Source organism: Marmota monax, unplaced genomic scaffold (assembly GCF_021218885.2).
Source record: "Marmota monax isolate L192 unplaced genomic scaffold, Marmota_monax_Labrador192_F-V1.1 WCK01_AAM20220418_F8-fsc00585, whole genome shotgun sequence".
In the NCBI taxonomy this organism is placed as follows: domain Eukaryota; kingdom Metazoa; phylum Chordata; class Mammalia; order Rodentia; family Sciuridae; genus Marmota; species Marmota monax.
In genome coordinates this window covers 156,937-179,787 of record NW_026693638.1, presented here as the reverse complement: position 1 = coordinate 179,787, position 22,851 = coordinate 156,937, and the positions used below count along the sequence as shown (strand labels likewise).

Genomic DNA, 22,851 nt, shown 5'->3' with positions numbered 1-22,851 from the left:
TTCTTAAACTGTCAATCAATTATGCAGCTTCCTTCTCCATTGCTGCAGCTATCAGAAGAATCAATATTTCTGTTCCTTCCATGGAAATTCTACTCATCTCTGCCTCTTCTACAAAAGGTATTGTAGTCCATTATGATATATCTTTCCTTTCTGCTTGGGAGATGTGTCAGTCAGCTTTTCATTGCTGTTACCAAAACACCTGACCAGAACAACTTAGAGTAGGAAAACTTTATTTTGGCTCATGGTTTCAAAGGTTTAATCCATGGTTGGCAGGTTCCATCACTGTGGGCCTCAGGTGAGGCAGAACATCATGGTGGAGGATATCTGCTCAGCTCATTAATGCCAGGAGGCAGAGAGAGACAAAGAGAGAGGAGAAGGGGCCGGAGGCAGAATGTTTCGGTTTGGATATGAGATGTTCCCCCAAAAGCTTCTGTGTTGATGCAGGAATATTCAGAAGTAAAATGATTGGATTATGAGACCCATAATATAATCAGTCCATTCTAGTTTGAATGGACTGACTAGTGGTAACTGTGGGCATGTGGGGCATAGTTGGAGGAGGTAAGTAACTAGAGGCAGGCCCTGCAAAGTTTCATCTTCCCTGTGGCCCCTTCCTCTTTCTCTCTGTCTGTTTCCCAGTGGTAATGAGTTGAGCAGCTAAAATCCACCCTGCTGTTCTGCCTCACTGAGGCCCAGAGTGACAAAACCTGCCAGCTATAGACAGAACCTCAGAAACCATGCACCAAAATAGACTTTTTCAACTCTAAGTTGTTCTGGTCAGGTATTTTGGTCATGGTGGCAAAAAGCTAACTAATTCAGAAGGTATTTAAGTAGTTGCTGAATTTGAGTATTGCATTGAAGTCCTTTCTTTAGATTCAGATTGCTATAATCCCTTCCAGGGCCTCTCCCAGGTATCTTGATTTGAAAGACGTAAAATATGCAAGCATTAGGCATTGAAGAGCTAATGCATGCTGCCAGGACCTTCTGACAATCCTCAGTTTCTCTGAAATGATGTACTTCAAAGAACTTGTTAAGGATTCTGGAAGCAGACACTGAGTTAAGTCCCAATGTATTAGATCAAGTAGTTCATTAGAAAACACCAGGGCCATATAAAAGCAAGTTCCAAAATTTCCTTTCATCACAAAGTCCTTAGTAGAAGCCAGTGTGCTCAGGAAGAAATGCCTATACTTCCCCAATTCTAGGCTCTCAATGGGAATATATGTATTGATCTTACTCCTACCACTTCTTTACTCCAACTTCTTCAAGATTATCAGTGCAATAACATATTTAACCATGGCAACAAACTTCCCAATAAGTGTACTTTGTCAATGGCATTATTTGTTTCTTTTATATATTGCGTTGCTTTTCCTTAAAAAATTTCCTGTAAGTTAGGTATTGCTATTACCATTTAATAATGACCAAGTAAATTATGATTAGGCCAAAATGATTAGATATATTTTAAATGATCCTATTGGTTATAAGACCAACCATCTCTCTTCCTCTAGCCAGTCTACAGCATATGGGGTGGCAGTAGGGATAGAGGTCCCTGTGGGGAAGAACATTCCTAAAGTGGCTGAAGTGGCCCAAACTTGTATCACTTCACAAGTACTTTGTTCAAGGAAGGCACCCATGAAATGTTAGGGTCACTACTGTTGCTTAATATGTATATGAACTTTTGGTAATTTGCAAAATAAAAGACCAAGGAGAACGTGCTTTTAACTGCAAAAAAAAAAAAAAGGCTTAAAGTTTTGAGGAAGTAAAACAAGACATGAAAGATGATGTATTCAGAAGTTCATGATGCACATTCACTGGCCTTATATTTCCACACTCTCAGAGGAGGCTGTGGACACCTGAGCATCTCTGTTGTTTGTACTTCCTACACCGTCTTTCTAAGAATGTGGAAAGAAAGAAGAGGTACAACACTAACTTCACTCATCTTCGTTTGAAATTGTTGGGATATAGGAAGAGGGATGATATAATGCAGGTTTTATGTTTTTGTTTTGTTTTGTCTTAATGGAACTCTCCTGGTGTTTAGGACTTACTCCCTTCTGGGATTTCTGTATCTGGATATGACTGGCAGCAGGGAGAGAGGCAGGTAGTGGGGAAGACTCAGACAGATACTATCAAGGCACTGGAAGCACAATAGAGAATGTATTTTCAGTTTTTAGGATTTGGGAGTCACAGTTTCAATGCATGTTATAAACCTTCCCCCCATGATCCATTATGGTGTGTAATAAGTGAGTCTTAAAACTACCACATACCAGCAGGTTTCTGAGGCTCCAGTTTTGGCTTTTGACACCTATGTGAATATTTCCTGTCATTTCTGTGGGTCTGTCCCACAGCCTGGGAAAGTTCTTTTTAAAGTAAAGATCTATATAACAAAAGAGCACATTATCAAATTATCAAATATTTAAGTTAGGACCTGATAGTGGTGCTTAAGGCAGATGTATCAACTTGGTAGAATCACATAAGATTATACATCTCCATTTACTCATTTGCAGGGACAGTATCACTTATAATACTGATGACCAACCCTGTTGTGAAGATTCAGTGGGAGAATATATAAAGATAGCTTTACAGCCTGTAAAAGAGCTATACAATATTTACTCCTTATTCTTAACTATTTTTAAAATTGTCACTTCAAAGACAAAGGTAAAGTTTCCAGAATCACCAGGACATTATTTCATGACTCTGCCATTTGGAAAACCAGGACAGAAGGAAGCCAAGGAAGAAAGCTTTCTTTCCTCCTAGACAGAGAGGAAATGGAGGTTCTTCCAAGTGTAAAATAGCAGCTCTTGGCAGAAGGCTTCCCCATACACCTCAACTCTCTACCCTTGATCATAGGTTTTACAGGCACAGACTAGTTGACAAAGAGCAATGTTTGGCTAACATTTTAACTTTTCATTTCTATTCATAGGGTCATTAGTATCTTCATCTTAGATGCATTTTGTCACTTATCTGCATCAGAAATTAATAACTGTCCATCTGGCATGAGGTGGGAGAGGATAGGGAATTGAAGGAAACCAGTTTGCTGAAGAAGATGATCACTAAATTTCATTTAGAAGACTGCACACCAGATTTCTCTGCTAGAAAAGTGACCAATATGATTCAGCCTTAAATAAAGCCATTTCTCATTATCCCCCCTCTTGATATGAAGGTGGTAGGTTTGAGACACAGAGGTAGAAGTCAAATGGTCCCAATCTTGGGCCATCAGTTCAAGACAAATATGAATAAGATGTGACCAATATGATTCCACAATATGTACACTCAGAAAAATGAGAAATTATATCCCATTAGTGTTTTTTTTTTAAATAATTAATTATTATAGACACTAGTTTTAGAGCAGAAAGTTCCCATATATCCTCTTCCTCCTCCTATGTAAAGAAACATGGAAGTTCCTCAGAAAACTGAAAATGGAACCACCATTTGACCCAGCTATCCCACTCCTTGGTTTTATAGGCAAAAGACTTAAAATCACCATATTATAGGGATGCAGCCACATCAATATTTATAGCAGCTCAATTCACAATAGCTATACTATGGAACCAATCTAGGTGTCCCTCAATAGATGAATGGATAAAGAAAATGTGGTATATATACTCAATGGAATATTACTCAGCTTTAAAGAAGAGTGATGTTATGGTATTTGCCACTAAATGGTTGGAGTTGGAGAATATCATGCTAAGCAAAATAAGGCAATCCCACAAAACCAAAGCCCAAATGTTTTCTCTAATATATGGATGCTAATTCACAATAAGGAAGAGACACTAGGTAAGAATAGAGTTACCTTAGATTAGGTAGAGGGAAGTGATGGGACAGGCAGGGATATGGGAATAGGAAAGATAGTAGAATGAAACAGACATTGTTACAGTCTGTATATATGTGACTACATGACCAATATGATTCTGCAATATGTACACTCAGAAAAATGAGAAATTATATCCCATTGATGTATGATATATCAAAGTTCATAAATGCATTCTACTGTCATGTATAACTAATAAAATAAATTAAAAAATAAAAAAAGAATCAGACAGAATGTAGCCTTTATAGGTTGGCTTCTCTCACTTAGCAGTATGTATTCCTCCATGTCTTTTTATGCTTGGTAGCACAGAGAAAGGTTCTATTGTATGGATGTATCACATTTATTTACCCATTAACCTTTTGAAGGACATTTTGGTGGTTTCCATGTTTGGGTAATTATGAATAAAGCAGCTGAAAACATTTTGTGCAAGGTTCTGTATAGCCATGAATTTGCAACTCATTTGAGTAAATACCAAAGGACACAAATGCTGGATTGTATATTAACCTTCGTTTATCTTTTTAAGAAATTATCAAACTGTCTTCGAAATTCACTCTATCATTTTGTATTCCCATTGACAATAAAGTTTCTGTTGCTCCACATCCTTACCAGTATTTGATATTCTCTATGTTTTGAATTTAGCCATTCAAATAGAATCTCACTGTCATTTTAACTTGAAATTCCCTAACATATGATGCAGAACATCTTTCTTTATGCTTGTTTGCCATCCTTATCTCCTTTGGTGAGGTGTCTGTTCAGTTATTTTATCCATTTTAAGTGGATTATTTGTTTTCTTATTGTAGAGTTTTATCAAAGTTATACAATAACTTTGATACAAACTCTTTATGAGTTTAAAAAGTATTTTTCTCCAATGTAGCTTCTCCCTTCATCCTTTCTTTCAATTATAGTACCTTTTATAAAACAGACTTTTTAAAATTTGGTGAATTCTAATTTAATATTTTTAATGGATCATGCCTTTAGTGTTATTACCATGCTCTTTGCCTATATTACCTTCTAGATATTTTCAATGAGTTTTTTTATAGTATTATATTTTACATTTTGGCCTGCAATTCAATTTGAAAATTTTTTTATGTGTGTAAAAGATGGGCATACAGATCTTCCTCCTACTTCTTCTGCTCTTCCTCCTCCTTCTTCCTTATCCTCCACTTTCTCCTTCTTCCATCCGGGAACATCCACTTATTTAGCATCATTTGTTGAAAAGACTATCATTTCTCCATTACATCACATTTGCTATCTTGTCAAAGATCAGTTGATTACATTTGTGTGGTCTATTTCTGGGCTTTCTACTCTATTCCGCAGATCTACTTGTCTATTCTTTCACCAATACCACACTGTCTTAATTATTGTAGCTTCATAGTACCTCTTGACATTACAAAGGCTCAATACTCCAACTTTCTTCTTATTCAACATTATATTGTATATTCTAAGCCTTTTCAGATAAGCTTGTCAAAAAAATTTTATGCAAATTCAGGATATGCTCAACATAAGAATCTAAGGATTACTAATCAATATGAAAACATCTATTGCTACTTGTATATTTAAAAAAGCAATGTGGTGATCATTTAAAAATAAAACAGATTTGTCTTAACCTCAAATCATCTTTTCCACTATCCTTGTCTTCTCAGCCATGTTGCTAGGAAAAGTCTTTCTTGCTACTTGAAAGACCCAAGCTGGTTAAAGAATATCAGAAGTATTTTACAATTTGCATACTGTAGAATGTATGGTTGGCCCTATTATGGTTCTTGCATGTTTCTTAAGTGTTGTTGAAAATAGTATATTCTCTTTAAAGGCTACTAACTAGTAATAAAATAAAGACTTTTTTCTCCTACAAATTTGTCCTAAGGAATTTTGAGATATCACTTTCTTTAAAATTCTATGCTTGGGCATCTTTTTCTTCACTTGATATCTGTAAATTTTCAAGTAAAAACTCAAGATCCATTGTAGATTGATGGTGATTTGGTCAATATTAGAGAACAAACATATTATGTGGACTATCTGTATTAGAACCAAAAACATGATCAAATTCATGGAAAAGTTCATATACATAGTGGACTAAATCACTCTCCAAAATCTTCCAACATCTTCTACCCATTTTAAAAACCTTGTCTGCTATCATAGTACCCTGTCATAATTCACAGAACTGCCTCCTTCCTTTTCTCAGAGCACATCCTTAAAAATCTTATTTTGTTCTAAAGACATTTTATGAGCAACCCTTCATTAAGAAGCATGTTACGAATTTCTTTGTCTGCTCTTTAGGTGTTTCTCTTCTTCACAACTGTATAAATAGTGTTGATTGTTAAACTTCGTAATGTAAGGGTGGGTGTATTGACTAACTCCATACAATGTGATCTTTAAACAATGAACAGTGTAATAATATTTAATAGAAGTGAGCTCTACCAGCATGTTTTCAATGGAGCCCATCATATTTGGTCATGTTATTAGTGTTTTATATTGTATGATATTCTTAGCATTGAACCTTTGATGATAATCAACAGAATCACCAGAACTTTACACCCAAGGACACGTGCACGAGCACCGTGCACACACACATGCACTCATGCACACACACACACACACACACGCATACACAGAGTGAAAAATCAGATCTTCCCTCATCATTCCATCAAGGGAAACTCTTTGTGGTCCATTTTTCCTTATTTTTCTAAAGAATGTGAGTTCTGCCCAACGGGGAATTATTCTGTTTAGGAGTTACTCATCTCTTTCAGGAAAACTACCAGCCTTTCTATTTTGTTCTAGCTACAAGATGTGGTCACCAAAATAATTTAATGCCACCCTGCTAATTGCCAGGGCTAATAGAGAAACTACCACTACTCTTCAAACGGTTTTCATTTACATATTGATTTCTCACTTCCCACTTGGGAAAGGTATGTTTGGTTCTAAATGCTTTTGATCTAATGGTTCTGTAGACTGACCTACTTTCATTTTTCTTACTGCTGACATTTATTTTATTTTCTTTATTTAAGGGCAAAAAATAACAGAAAATGGTAATCAGCATGCATTTAGGTCATCGTAAGTGTCCCAGTTACATTTGCATTTTTCTGTTAAAAGTCTAATGCTGCCTTTGAATGATTTAAGATAGTTGGACAAGGCAAAATAACCCTTCTGTTTCATAAATCCAGAGTGAAAACAAAAAGAATACATAATCCACCTGCCTTGATTTGGGACCATGTAAATTACATCAGCGGCAGTCATAGAATTTGTCAGGCTACCAGAAATCATCCCTCAGGACCATAATCCAGGTAAGGCAGAGGGCTTCCATTTTCCCATAGCAGAAGAGGCTTTGCAGCACCCAGTGGTCAGAATCCTACCTTTTGATTACTGGGTTCAAAAGTGTGATCTCTGCTCCACTTAGGGGAAGTAATTCTGGAAGAATTCCAGAGCTCTATCTCTCTTACCATGGGGAATAACACTAGAATTGTGCTTCAAAGGTCATTTACTTATTTCAAGAACCAGAATGAAGTTGGTACAGACATGCAAAATGATTAAGTAGCAGAAAGGACACCATATTTAAGAAGGCAAAAGTGAGCCACATTCTTATGTTGTTTGTGACAGACAGAGGAAAACCACAGTGAGGAGTTTAGTAATGAAAAGGCTCTGGAGAGTGGTAGAAGTTCATCAGTGCCACCAGCGAGAGGGACCTTGTATTAATATCTCAGTAGTGGTTGTCTTTTACTCTTCAAAGGTTCAGAGCACAAATTTCTCAAACTGCAGTCTACTTTGTGCTAGTTGCTCAGAAGGCTAATACAGTACCTATTTCTGAGGTCAAATAAGTTTGGGGAATGCTGATTTAAAGAAAGTTTGCATACTTTTTTTGCTTTGTTTTTACTTTGCAGTTTCTGAGGTTTTAAGTAAGAAAATATGTGTTTTAAATATCCAGGTAAGGTCATGCATAGAAATAAGACATTAATATGGAATTTGTCACCATGCCACCCCTACCTCTGCCCCACATGGTGTTCCTTATCCTGCATTAGAAAGACTGAGAAGAAATCTTTTAAAGACATTTGTAAGATATCTAGAAATCATGAATTTATAATCTTCCAGCCTCCTCTGGCCTTCTGTCTCCTCTGTCTCTGACTCTGTCCCTCATATCCCCAGCTCCAGTCTTGCTGCTCTGCAATGTGTTCTCTTCATGCTGTGGTACTTTTATTTATTTATTTATTTTTTAAATTTATTTATTTTTAGTTCTCGGCGGACACAACATCTTTGTTGGTATGTGGTGCTGAGTATCGAACCCGGGCCGCACGCATGCCAGGCGAGCGCGCTACCGCTTGAGCCACATCCCCAGCCCGGCTGCTGTGGTACTTTTAAATCACTAGTCTGACTTGGCTCTCTCATGCTTATGACCCTCAGTGGCTCTTCATTGCCTCAGACAAAATGATAGAATACAAATTTCTTGACAAAACCCAGAAGGTAATTGACATTCTGCCTAAGTTTCCCTCTCCAGAACATGTCACCTTCCTCCCTTGCAGTGGTTGACACTCATAAAAACTATATACTCTTTTTCTCAACTCCAGACCTTTAAATATACAGCTCTTTCTCCAAGAAATCTTCCATTACTTTTTTGCCCACTCTCCTATCTTCCTAAAAATAACCTTTACCATTTCTGTGAAAGATATGTCAACAAAATGGAGACAGAGAATATATTTTGAGTCACATATAAGGATATTTAAACATATTATTTCTATCACAAAGACCTTGGAAATAACAGAATCCAATGGGAAAAAATTCAAATCTAATATAAATTCATTAAATGAATCTTCCAAATACTCATTATTGTCATATGGATTTATATCAAATGATTTGTCTTACTGTGTGATTTTTTTAATTAAGGCTAATTCTATAGACTCAATGTAAGTGGAAGACTTCAGCAATCATCTGATTATTTCAGGAAAAATAGTTATTTCTTGAAAACATCTAGTTAATGATGGCAAAATATTGGGTTTATTTGTTGCATTAAGTAATTGTCTTACTTTCTTTTCTTATTTAATATCTGTAGATATAGGATCATAGTTTTTCATAAAGCTCAAAAGTTTTCTATCTTAAATATGAGGACACCGAGGCACCCCATATCTGACTAATTGATGACCTATTTGGCAAGGCTTCTGAAATATTCAAGGCTTTTGACTGTGAGGTGAGTCAAGGGGGTTCATGTGTCTATAATGAAGGAGGCAAGGGAGGAGGCAGGCAGAATGAGAGAAGAGAGCCAGATATTAGCTAGTAAGTAGTATTGATTCAAAGGTTCAAAGTCAAAGCAATAAAACATGGGCTACTATGCTCTGCAGGAAAACACATATGCATGTAGAGATCCCAGAGTATATTGAAACAAGTCCTTGACAAAAACCGGTTCTGCATGTATAGGACATAAGTGTGGGGATTTATAGGAAATTTCAAGAACAGACAAATCCATAGAGATAAAAAATTAAGTTAGTGGTTGTCAGAGGAGGGGGAGGAGGAGGACTGGGAACTGATTGCTAACAGGGATTAACTTTTCATGTTTTTTTTTTTTTCCCCAGGGTTGGGGTAATAAAAATATTCTGGAATTTATCATGATAATTGCATAACTTTGTCAATATAAATATAAATATGACAGAATTGTACAGTTATAATGATGAATTTTATGGCTTGTGAATTACATCTCAATATAAAATAAAAAGGTATTGATTTAGGGAAGGGGGGGGGGAATGCTGGGGAGTGATACTGGCCAGATTATATTGTTATATTGTGTGGATGTATGAATATGTAACAACAAATTCCATCATTATGAACAACTATAATGCACCAATAAATATGTGTAAAAATGGAGAAAACTATGTTATATGCATTTATGAATGACAAATTATACTGCAATATCATGCATAGCTACAATGCACTAAAAACAAAAATAAATAAATAAATAACTATTGATGTAGAAGGTAGTAAGTTGTAAATAAATAATCTAAATGGTTACTGTTATTATAAACATTTTATAGTTTTGTACTGTAAAAGTGAAAACATTTGAATTAATACTAAAAATGAAAATGCTCTCTGGCAACAACTTTAGTAGTTACATTTCAGCAGGCTCTGTATTATTTGCTATAATATTATAATCTATTTTCAAGTTTGGATTTTTAAATTATATCTGGTCTTCAAAAATGGATACTGGAAGGAAAAGTTTGCACAAAACCTTATTATAACTGTTTTTTTTCACTCACAGATAGATATTAGCCAGTCCTCCTTATCCTAAACTTTTTCTCTTATCGTGCCTTTCAGCCATTGAGAATTGCTTATTTGAAAAGAAAAGGATTTTGTGCTATCTCCCTTAATTTTCTCTTCTCTTTGGAATAGTAAATTTTTAAAAATGGATTTTTTTTGCTACACAATGTTGAGCACACTCATTTCTGCTATGTTTCACAGCCGCATGAAATCTCCAGTCACTTACAAAAGACAAAGGGCCTTTGGCTGTGACTCTGTGTTAAGCATCCCTACTGTCACCAGGAAAAACTTAGCTCTCCTTATCCTTGAGAGTAACAACCTTTGGAGGGTGGAGCCACAAATAAGAATTCTATTACAATAACATTTTTTCTTTCATAACATGGCATTGAACTTAAAATACACAGAACAGGGAAGATGACAGTATTTGTGAAACTCAACAAATATTCTCATTGAGAGATCAAGGAATTAGGATAGCAAAACAAATAAAAGCAAGCAAAGAAAATCCAACAACAACACTGACTACATCCAAAACAAAACTAAGTGGCAAAGTGCGCTCTTGCACCCCTATCCCCTAAACCTACTGCAGAGCATCCTTTGTTGATCCTGGAGACCATGTAGCTGACTGGGGGCTGTAGCTCACGGCAGCTACAGCCTTCTGGGTTTGTGTTTGAAGTTTTCCACGATGTAAAAGTTTAAAATAATATAAAATATAGTAAAATACTTTAAGGAAAAAATGGAATATGAAAGAGAAATTAATAAATATCTTGTTTCTGAGTGCTGTAATAAGACTTGGCTTTATGTAAATTGCTGCTAAAGATATGCAATATATAAATTCACTAAAATGAGTAGTTGGAACACTCATTTATGAATAAGTGAAAATTCATTTATCCATTGTTTTACACAAATATTGCTGGTGTTTGCTTGGAGTCTGGAAAACTGGATTCTATTGTTTTATCTCCCCTGAATATCTATATAAACCTGGGTGAACTACCAACTGCTGTGTGCTATTAATATAACTGTGAGGAGTGGGGGGCTAGAAAACCATCAGACCTCTGGTTTAGAGAAAATAGTCTTATTTTTATTCCATCCCACTTAAAAAAAAAACCTGAAGGAAAACTAAGGAAAATTGAGTTAGCAACCAGTTAGTTGCACACTTCTTAAAAGCAGAAATTACAACAAACTTATTCAGTACTTTGTTCTCAGTTCATTTTTTATAATTAATTATGCAAACTTAAGGGATATGGTGTCATAATTTTATTCATGTATACAACGTGTAAAAATCAAATCAGGGTATTAACATTTCCCTTTCCTTAAACATTTAAGCAATTTTTAAAGGGTAATAATTGTACATATTTGTATGATACAGTGTGATATTTCAATACACGGATACAATATGTACTGATAAAATCAGGGTAATTAACATTCTCATCTCTTTATCATTTCTTTGTGTTTGGAGACTTCAAGCTCTTCTAGTTATTTATAAAATATATTATATTCCCAATTCTTATTACAATACTTGGTACCCTGAAAATGTGGAAGGATGATGGATAGGAGGATGGATGAAATAAATGAATGAATTTTATGTAAGCAAATTCGATGTATGTATAAGTTAATTTCAATATTGTCATTTTAGACTACAAATATTTATATCTAAGTTTTGGTAATTTGCAGGGGGTCTACAGTTCTATTTCTTTTCTGTCTAGACTAGTGGTTTTTAAATGGAGCATACATAGAATTGCCTGGAAGTTTCCTTGATGGATTGCTGAACTCCATCCCCAATTCTTGAATTTCCTTTTCAAACAAGCTCCCAGTTTGTCCTTAATGCTGTTGATCTGAGGAACAAAGTTTAAATTGTATTAATAAAGCCAGATATTCTCACAAACCATTCCATTAAAATTATTGGGAAACTTTTAAAATATTAAGATTTCTGTAACTCCTCTTACACCTGCATCACAATTTCTGAAGATGAATCTCAGAAATGTACATTTTAAGAAACTCCTTGAGTTATTTTTAGGTACACACAATAAAGTTCGAGAATACCTGGATTAGTTGCTGTCCAATAGAACTCTGCAGTAATGGATGTGGCCCATATTTGCATGGTCTACCGTGGAAGCAATTAGCCACAGTGACTATGAAGACATGAAATGAAGTGGCTATTGTGACTGGGGAACTGAATTTTAATTTTACTTTTATTTTATGTAACTTAAACATGGAAACTTTCATTTAAATTACCACTTGGTGCAAATGTTAGAAAAAGGCTTAGATTTTCAAACTTTTTTTTTTTGAAAGTAGAGTTTTCTTCAGTGGTAGCAGAAGGGGAGACCAAGAGTATGGTGTTCTTAGTATCCCACTCCCCAGTCAGAGAAACCCCTCTCTGATTTTTTGGGCTTTCAGTTGTTATATTTTTGGGGCTTTCAGTCCTGATAATTGAAGTCCATGTCCATTCTGAAATAGCCATAAATCTGTGAAAGAATCAAGTGCTCTGACACGTTTTCAAATGAATGGCTCATACTTAGCTTGACGAAGTTATTATTTGTCTGCCAAGCAGTCATAGTTTGAGTGTACCTTAATGTCATCTTCTCAATGGATTCCCAACATACTCACCAAGTTACTACCTCATTAATTGTCATAATGACTTCATAAACAGAAAAAAGGCTTTGGGTCATTATCCCCATTTCACTTGCAGGAATACTGACTTGAAGGAAGTAGGTGCTTGCCAAACCCTCCCCAAGCAACTCCCCAATGGAATGTTATTTTTCACATACTTGTCATTCTCCATGAATAAGTATTTAAGGTTCTTATACTTGAGGATACCTTGATGCTATTTTAAAAAGCAATTTGCAGGCTGGGATTGTTGCTCAGTGATAGAGTGCTTGCCTAGCATGTGTGAGGCACTGGGTTTGATCCTCAGTACCACATAAAAATGAAAAATAAAATAAAGGCATTATGTTTATCTACAACTCAAAAAAATAAAAATAAAAATAAAGCAATTTGCTCTCTGTAGCACCTAACTACCCAGAAGGATGGCACTTGGGCCCTGGAAGAAATGGGGCAAACCCAAACTAGACTCAGACATCTTAGAATTATAGGCTGTATTCCTAGGCCTCTGAGGTTTCATGGCACAGCCCATGGGCTACAAAAATAAATTATCATGGAGAGATGTCTGAACTAATTACATTTCTTTTTCTCCAAATCACAGTAGGAGTAGGAAGAATATTTTGGGGTGGAGTAAGAAACAGGAGATTGGAGATAGGGTAATAAGAATCTCTCTCCAAATGACAATTTTCAGGTCTTCCCCAGGTGATTTAGTTTTATAGCAAGATTTATGGGGCACCATCCTCAACTAGATAGATTGAGACAAGACCATAGGCCATGGCAAAATCAAAGGCATGAAATAGTAATTAGCTACAAGTAGCCCAAGGAGACTCTAAAATGCTGTCAAAGTCCAAAATTTGCAAATCCAGCTGTAACTTCACTTTGCTTTACACAATGTAATTTGAGTTACCTACACGAAGCCTAAAGGAATGTAAAGCAAACATGTCCTGGATGAGTTTACTCTGCTAGGAGGTGGGAAACCCATGCTGGCCCCTTAGTTTTCTCCAAACCATAGCTTTCTCTCCTTAAGAGGTGAGGTGAAGGGATTCTGGTGGATATAGAGGGGTGGAAAAGGAAGGAGAGGGAGTTGAGTGCATAAAATTGGGATGGCACTCGCTGTGTTTAAAATAGAGAATACCTCCAGAAAAGAGGCCCTGGGTAGACTTTATATACTCAATAGACTTTAAGTGCCTGAGGACACGGTACAAACTTGTATCACGTTACCAGACAGGCCCCCTCACGGCATCAGTGTCGGCAGAGGCTCATGAATATGTAAATATTATATGTATCTTGGAAACATGCTTGACAAGAGAATAGCTGAAATGAACTGATTCTAGTTATAAGCCCATCAGCCTGCCATTCTTTATGTTTGAACAGGCAGGCTATTGCTAGGTGACAGATCATTAAGGCTATCTACTCAGTCAGCGGAAATGAAGAAATAATTTGTTCCTAATAACCTTCAGATGACCTCCCAAGCAAAAGGGAGTCTTTAAAGTGCTGTCTCTGCCGATACATGTCAGGCGGGCGGGTGGGGTTCTTCTGGCCCCACAGTCAGAGCAGGGTGGCTGGTGAAACAGATTAATAAACACCTATTGACAGGGACATATCGGGGAAAGATCTCATCACCTGCCATTATCGAGCTGATGAATAATTCAGAGCTCTCCATCAGAGCTGGGAATTTCAGGCTGCACTGCGCTCTACACTGGCAGGGAGGAGGAAGCATGAAGGTGATGATTGCCAGGATTAAATGGGAGCCAGGGAGATAATGCTTCTGTTCCAGACTGTGGGGGCATCGGGAGGGGGTGGGAAGAGTGAGCATGAAGGAAGATTCGCTTCTTTCAGCAGTTACCAGCAGGTTGGGGAGCCAAGAAGCAGCTGGAAGCTCCTGTTCAAAGACTGCCAACTAGTTTGGCACCCACTGTGGCCCCCAGCAGTTATTTGTCCACCATCATCTTGGTGAGAGAGGTCTTGTTTCTTTGCAATGCTGATGGGTTCCAGAGGAACAGATAGGCCAATCTCGCTACAATTCTCTCACTCCTTGAGTACTTAATCTTGCTCCTATTTCTATTTTCTCTCCATCTGTGATGAGATATTTGCACTGCAGATGCAATCATTACATAACAGTTTGGGGTCAGGTGGGGTCCTATGGGGAAATCAGGATAATGGCTAAGCACCAACTGTGTGATCCTAACAATGCTATATGACCTGTCTGAGACACAGTTTCCCAACCTGGAAAATGGGCTCAGTCGTACCCAATTCAGATGGTTATTGTAAGGATTTAAAAGAATATCCACAGAAAGGTCCAGGCAGATAGCCTGGATCACACAATGCTCCCTTTATGCTGGAGATAAATGGCTGCTTCCACCTTCCTGTCTGCATTTTGACCAGAGACAAGGCAAGTAACAGACAGCATCTCCAAATGTGGCAATTCAAAAAGAGTTAAATAAAGGGATATTTCCATAGGTGCTGGGATGGTTTAGAAAGCCAATAAGGAATGGTGACATGCCTCCAGGATAGATAACAGCATGCCTCTCTTATCCCCTCTAGGCCTCAAGGGAAGATGTGCTGCCGAGCAGAAGTCTTTCACGGAAGTGTTGCCCAACCATGGCGACCTGGTAGGGAGGGAACACAGGGCAAGCGTCCCCACTGCTACTCTCTCCTCTTGCCCTCTAATCTCCTGCCAAGACTTCTCTTTGGTTGAACTAAATGGCAAGAGGTCTACTGATGGCCCTATGTAGATAAGCTCCTTCAGGAACAGAGCAAGGGAGAGAAAGGAGGGAATTAAATCTGGAGGGACAAGATGGGGAGATCTGACGCACCATCTGACTATCAGCACTTCTCCATCTCTGGTGCCTTTCCAGGTGTGTGTGGAATAAATTGAAAACAAAGAATGAAAGACATGGTGCATTCACTTTAGGAGCATATAGAGTAGCTGAGGTCAGTGGGAGAGGGAAGAGGGGGAAGGAGAGAAAACAAGAGAGAAAGCTACAAAAGAGAAAGAATTTGAATATTACAATAGGAAAATAACTGATTGTAGGAATAAAAAAATATGCTATCCATTAAATCATTGCACATTCTTTACTAAGTTACTTCTACACCTCTCTAGTTCCATCACCTATAAAATAAAAACTCCAGACTACCTGATGTCATGGACCTATCCTCGCCTGGACTCCATGACTTTAAGCATGGTAATAGGGCAACCCCACTGAGGCGAGGCTTTCCCCCCCTAGGCACCTGCAGTAGGTAATCTTATGGAAGACAAAGATTGTCATTCTTGAAACTCAGAGACACACAACATCTCTCCCTAAGTTCAAAATCAGTTTAGAGCTCAGCATAAATGATGTGAAATGTGCACATCCTGAAAACCTAACCATTCCATGTGTTCAATCCCAGTTGAACTTTACTACTTTGGTAGCAGGAAAATATGATGTCACACTTCTAAGAGATAATTTTGGAAAAACCTCTGGCTAAAAAGCTGCAAAAACTATAATTTTTTTGGAGAGTCAATCAAGTTTTATAAAACACTGTTTTAAAGAATCCTGTTAAGTGAATTGGAGATCAAGTGCCTTTTCAAAAGCAGTAGGTTTAAGACAGAAAGTGAAAGGAGACATTTGATAATTTGGGGGCTGAGAACAGGTAGAGAAGTGAGCAACAGAAGGAAGGAGACACCCGTGTTGGAGACAGACCAAGTACAGTAGACCCAAGTAGGATGCAATAGAAAGTCTGGATCGTCCACATTCCACCATCCAGATTATTCTTTTTCCTAAGTATTTTAAATACTTTTGGTGCTACTCTATTTAGTATTGCACCCTTAGTTACAAGGAATATAGCTTGCTGGAGAAAGAAGATTCCCAACAGCTCTCAGAAAGCCTTAAAGCACAATCTCTTCAGTCATTTGATTCCAGAATCAACATGAAACTCATTCATTCATTCATATTTTCAAGAAATATTTACTGAGAACCTGTTGGCTTTCAGGAAGTCTTCTGGAAATATATTCATGACCTACATAGATACCATGTTCAGGGAAGTCTCTAGTCATAAATGGTAAAGAAAAGCCAATCCTGACAAGGTTCACAGAAAGAACATCCCAGGCAGAGCAAGAAACAATTACAAATCCCCTGGAAACATGATCAGACTTGATGAATATGAGGAATATGAGGACAGGCCATGTGGCTGGAGGGTGGTGAGCCCGAGATTGTGGAGGGAAGAGGAGGGCAGACTATAGGGATTTGTGAAAGTACTAATTATCATATCTCCAGACTCCACATAAAGAAAGCAACATTGAAATGAAAAGTTCAAAGTCTTCTTAAGTTCAGCCTTCTCGTGTTAATTCTGCATCATAATTCAACAGATGGAAAGAATGATACAGGCACATTCAATCAAAGCCAGGTGCCTCAGGGATGCAGTTAGACCATAGTGTCACTTTTCAGGACTCAAAAGACATCATTTTTTTGTCACTTAATATAATTTCTTATAGTTTTGATAGGAAAATATGACCTTTTTTTTCTTTTTCTTTTTTTTTTAAACTAGCCTATTCTTTTTAGGCTCCACAATACATGGGCATTTCTAATTTCAAAAGCAATTAAACAGTCACAGCACCCAGCCCATTTGTGCATGAGGGACCTGGAAGGATACCTTGTTCAGCAATGAAGAAGGATCTCTAGCATGTAATTTCTGCTCACCTGGCCTTTGTCTCCTCTGTGTTCTATTTTCATACTTGGGTTGCAACTTGGAGAGAATACCAGAATATGTTTTCTGGGTCTTTTCTATTTCTCATGAGTTAATTTCCGCTATGTTCAAAAAAATTATAATTTCTTTTCTGAATATAGATAAGAGGAGAGCCAGGTCCCCTTAAGAACCCATCTGAGTATGGATGACTGTATGTATCTCTTGAGAGTATCCACTATCATTTCTGTCCCTGCCAGTGCTATGCAATCTTCTTTATGTGTCATGTTATATGAAAGCAGCTGTGTTCTCTTTTTGGTAAATCTTGCCTCTGAGTTTCCCCATGCTGTTGCAACATTTTTTTTTTTTCAGATACAAATTCATCTGTACAGTGAGTGTCCATAACTGTGTTGAGCAAGGCAGTTGCTCAAGGTAAATAGTTAAACATGAAAGCGATAAGCAAAGAACCTAAGTCAAAGAAAGCAGGGAGGGAAAAGAATAAAAGTGACAATGATTTATAAAGAATTTCAAAAAAGAAAGCAATGCTCTTGGTTCTTTTCTTCCCTAGTGACAACGCTATGTCATAAGCGTAAATGGCAAAGAGTTTCTTACATCAAGAGTGTGAAGATGTTTGATGCGAAGGAAAGTGACGTGGGGCACAGCCACAGGGAAAGTAGGTCCTAATTAGGGTGACCATATGTTCTGTTCTGCCAGAGAAAATCTTACTTTCCACCTGTTGTTCTGGAATGATTACTAACAAAGTTCTTCATTCATTTTCAAAAGTGTTCTTTTGGATGATAAAATTATGTGGTTTCCTTTGCTCTCCTGCTGCCTCTTCCTAAGCAGGTGTCTCTGGACAAATCCCTCCACTCCTGGACCAGTTTCTCAAGCATTTGGATATTACTGTAACTATCTGCATCTTAGCCTAGTATTCTATGGCTCCATGAAAACCAAGAGAAAGAGAGAAAAAAAAATCAAGAGTTTGGGAGGTTTTATGGAAAAATATGCTTTAAGTTAAGGGCTATCAATTATTTCTGAGTGGCGTGTTTACCTCCTTGTTTAGTATAGCTGCCTCTGGCTTAGCTAATAATGTTAGTTAATGATGATTAGAAAACTTATGCAAGTACTACACTAAAGATCTTGAATGCATGATCTTAATTTTCACCAAACTGTTCTGGTTTCTATTTTATATGAACCTATAGTTATTTCAAAGAATCCTTCAAACTTAACTCTAACTAACCATAAAATACCATTCTCTAAACTACCATATGATACCTAGGGTGGTCTGAGCAAAAAATAAATAAATAAAATAAACAAATAAGCAAGAAGTACTTAGTGAATTAAGCAGGATATTTTGCAGCAGCAAACAACTGACAGTCTTATGAGCTTGAACTATTTATTTCCTGGTCCGGTTGCATGCCCGTCAGGGTTACCTAGGGGTCAGTACTCGGTACTTTCCAGAACCCAGGCTGATGGAGTGGCCCCCATGTGGACTGGCACTCTGGAGCATTGGTGGAAACAATGTCAGATTGCACACTGGCTCTTAAACCTTCATTTCCAAAAGACCACTTCACTTCTGCTCACAGTTCATAGGCCAACTCAAGTCATGATCTGATAGTTAGTACCTTCACAAGATGACAGGAAGTAAAATCCTACAATAAGACCCAGAAAGAGAACAGGAACATTTGGTTAAAAAATATATAATTTCTAAGACAAAAAACCTGAAGTTCCTGTCACTATTTTTAAATTCTCTGAGTTCCAATTATTTTGCAGTGAAATTTCATAGAATTACATGTTCATTGATTATATTTATCTAATGCTTCATTAGGCTCTTTGTTAGCCATAGACTTACTAGCTTATCTCTGCTAAAAACTGTTTCTTTCTGTTGCCATGAGCAGATAGAATGATGTGCTATAAGTACTCTTAATCCAGATCTGTCCCTTGTCTCTCAGAAGGTCTTTGCTGTATCTACCATACAACTAAGAGACGACAGTTCAGTGAAGGGAAAGGTGTGTTTGCCCCAGGAGAGAGTGTCTTTATGACACTGATCTGCTCCGATGAATCCACTAATGTGAAATTTCTGACCCAATAGGCAGTGATTGCACAGCTCTGAGACTCCTCTCATTATTCATGAAATATGTGCCGCACGACATCAGCCCTCTCCCTGCAGACTCGCTGCCAAGCAATTACTCATTTCCATCACTTAGCTTTTTTATTATTATTATTTTTCAGTGGGTGTCTATATATTCAGCACACTTCAAGAAGCAAAGCACAGTCCCAGAATGAAAATGATGCTTGTCTTGTTTGATTTTAAATAGAAAAGCACTTTCAAGTCCTTAAAAATTGATGTTGTTTTAAACTTTACAACAAGCAATAGGGAAAACCGGTAGCTGCAGAAATAAATGGAAAGCAATCAGGAGCATTTCCACCATTATACATATTTGCTACCCAAGAGCTGCTGGAGGGACTATCCTATATGTCCTGATTTATTTCTCTGACTCTCCCCAGGAGCCCTTAAGAGGAACAATGAACCAGAAATGGCGACAAAGCTCTGGTTGCAGTCCTTTGCCAGAGGCAGGGCTATTCATGTGCACTGGCCCATGCTTGGAAAAGGGACAGGCTCCAGGAACCATGTCCTTTTCTTATCATAATGTTTACTTGTTAACACCTTGCAGATATAAAGTCCAATGAAGAAGAATGGCTGCCCTCGTGCTGCTATGTGATCTAATCTGTGCAGAGTGCTTGTATCCCTGTGGACATCCCAATGGAGAAACATTCTGACCCTAGATATTGTGCTGGAAGAATTTTTAAAGTCAACATAGCTGTGCTAAACAAAGAATCCTCGGTCCTGTGCTCCAGTTCTCCTGTGTGGTCAAAGCTTCTTATACTCTATGATGAGTTAAAGTGGTGGCTCCTGCTCCTCCTAGTTCCGACAGCAACCCTTTCCCACAGCAGTATGCAGTTCCTTGTTGAAAATCTTCGCCATCTCTTGAATGTTAGCTGGCCGGATGACTTGCTTGCCTAATAGAAAGTGCAGAAGAGATGGCAGGCTGATTTTGAGCAAAGTCCATATATGTTATCACCTGCCCTGCCTTATACCCTTGCTCTGACCATGAGAATGTGCCCAGAAGAGCTCACTAGGAGATGAGAAACACAGAACAACTCAAAGCTTCCCTAGTTGTCCCAACCAAGTCCAACAGAGCAGCTGATTGCCAGTTGTTCCCCCATCCCAGACATGAATGAGCCCAGCCAAGACGGGAGAGCTGCCTAGCTGACCCCAGCTAAACCTATCTTCTATTTATTATTACAAGATTTTGTGACTACTTGTTATAAAGTGCTATGTAAACAACTGATTTTTGTCCTACCAAGAGATCACATTTCCTTTATTTGACCTTCCCATATGTGGACATGTTTTGTTAACTTTGTTTTTTTTTTTTTTTAATTTTTCTTCAGTTTCAATGTATTCCATTACTAAGTGCATGTTACTGTTTTAGACAACACCGTTAACAGACTGGTGAATCAGAGAACTTCCTCTCAAGGAGCTCTCATTCTAACACAGAAGTTCTCAATATTTGTTACCTTGACACTTAATGGATGGCATTAATATGTGCAACACAATCTCAAGAGCAAAGTCGGAGTTATATAACAATTTCTGCTCTTTCTAAGCCTGTGTCTCCTATGCTTAAGAAATCGCTATTGAATACTACTGAATGAAAGTGGCATTAAAGAGTTGGAAACACATCATAGATGTCACCCTGAATCATCTGTATGTTGTTATTTTACCTACTATTAGTTACAAATTACAACATACTTCACTGCTCATTGCTACATCCTGGGTTTTGATATCCCAGATGAGAACAAAGGACCTAGTGGAAGGAGAATGCAGACATTGAAGGTATTAACTGCAGTCCAAAATAGCTTGAAAGAAAGTTTAGCTACAGACTTTAGGGAGACTCAGAAAGAGGAACAACACATTCTGACTTGGGCACACGGGGAGGCTTCCAAGAGGAGTTGACATCTGACCTAAACCTGAGGTTTTGGCAGAGACTGAATCACATCATTAGAAAGATGTACTCTTTATTGCATTTCCTTCAAACCAAGATGTTCCCCAGTCCTTTTGACTGGACTCAGTGGAGGTTGAAAGAGAGGAAAGAAATTGTATGTGATTGCCACACATACTCTGAGTCCAGCTTCTCTGACTCTGTTACTGTATCTCCCCAAAAAGGATATTCAAGGAGTTGGCCTCCCTCATTGGCATTTTTGGACAAAAGATTAAGATAGGTTGGGCACAAGTACCTCTGTTACCTGGTAAATGAGAGACCTGAGGCAAATGTGGGCTACTTCTCCTTGGGCTAATGTTCTTTTCATTTTATTGAACATTCAATGACCTTTAACAGTCCTTCTAACCTTGGCTTCTGAGCTGTGTTTTCTTTTAGTCTTTTCCTGCCAACCTAAAGGAAAGATTAATAGATACCATCCCTCCCACTCCAGCTTCTCTTCTGGGGACCCATCAGAACTGTCATAGCTCCTTAAGAGGAAGGACTTTGGGATTGGGTGAGACTATTTTAAGCAAAGCTCTTTCCCTGTTACTTCTTCCTTGTCTATCCCAGCAAAGTGTGACTGCTGGGTTTCACTCTACAGATGGATTCCCAAGAGTCTTTTCTGTTATTTGATGGCATGGGAATGGGAAACAGCTTCTCCTGGACAACGAGAACAATAAAGTGGTGATGGTTTTGCATGATGAGCTGGTAGCATCTAAAAAAGTAGATGCCTGTTACACTCTAGCTTCAGTCAGGGTTGCCTGAAGGACAGTGGTGAGGGAGAGGCTGACAACAGGCAGAACTTTCAAGCCGTGCACCTGGTTATTCACATTGCCTGGAAGGACAGATATGAAGATGTAGAACTGTATTGATTCATGGACAGTGAGTGATGATTCATTGGATGGCCAGGGATTCAGAGGAATGTCACTTATAAGTTGGTGACAGGAAAGTCTGGAGAGAAGCTTGCAGATAGACCTTTCACAATAGGCAAAATACAAAAAGATGTTTGTATCCCACAAAAGAGAAACCTCAAAGAAGAGGAACTTGATGGTCAGGTGGTCATGATGACCTCAGTAATGGTAGATATTGGTCGACCTCTTTTCTGAGCCACCCTGCCCTTGCCCACTGGCCTAATAATCAGAGCGATCATGTCAGCAAAAACAGAAGTTAAACATGGACTCAGCATCTCGAACTTCCACTGACAAGTCTCCAGGCCTGCTCCAGGCTCACCTCCTGTTGTAGGCTGTGCACCTGCAGAGGCAGTAGTAGCCAGGCAGAGAGACAGCTTTCCCTGCACATTTACAGACCTCCCACTTTTCCTGTTTCACTATGCTGCTGGGATGTGCTGGGCTCCTTGAATATCTATTCAAGCCCTGGCTTCTGGAGCTTGTCAGTGTGCATCCGATATATTAGTAACCCTTCCTCTTTTTCCTTCCACTTCCATTTCAGACCTTCACTCCCCCAACAGGGCCCCCACAATTTTATAATGACTAATTCCTATAATAAATCCCCTTTCCC

At 38.1% G+C, this 22,851-nt stretch overlaps 1 long non-coding RNA gene across 4 annotated transcripts; it reads left to right on the top strand.

Annotated features, from left to right (window-relative positions):
* The first annotated feature begins 24 nt into the window (after positions 1-24).
* On the top strand, positions 25-18,569 carry LOC124103237 (uncharacterized). 4 transcript variants are annotated; one of them, XR_009228253.1, is made up of 6 exons: positions 25-117; positions 6,805-6,850; positions 6,961-7,080; positions 8,024-8,251; positions 8,838-8,972; positions 15,176-18,569. It is a non-coding gene; the product is annotated as an uncharacterized LOC124103237 (long non-coding RNA). The 4 variants fall into 4 exon arrangements; XR_009228251.1 differs by lacking the exon at positions 8,024-8,251; XR_009228250.1 differs by having other exon boundaries at positions 8,024-8,972.
* The last annotated feature ends 4,282 nt before the right edge of the window (positions 18,570-22,851 follow it).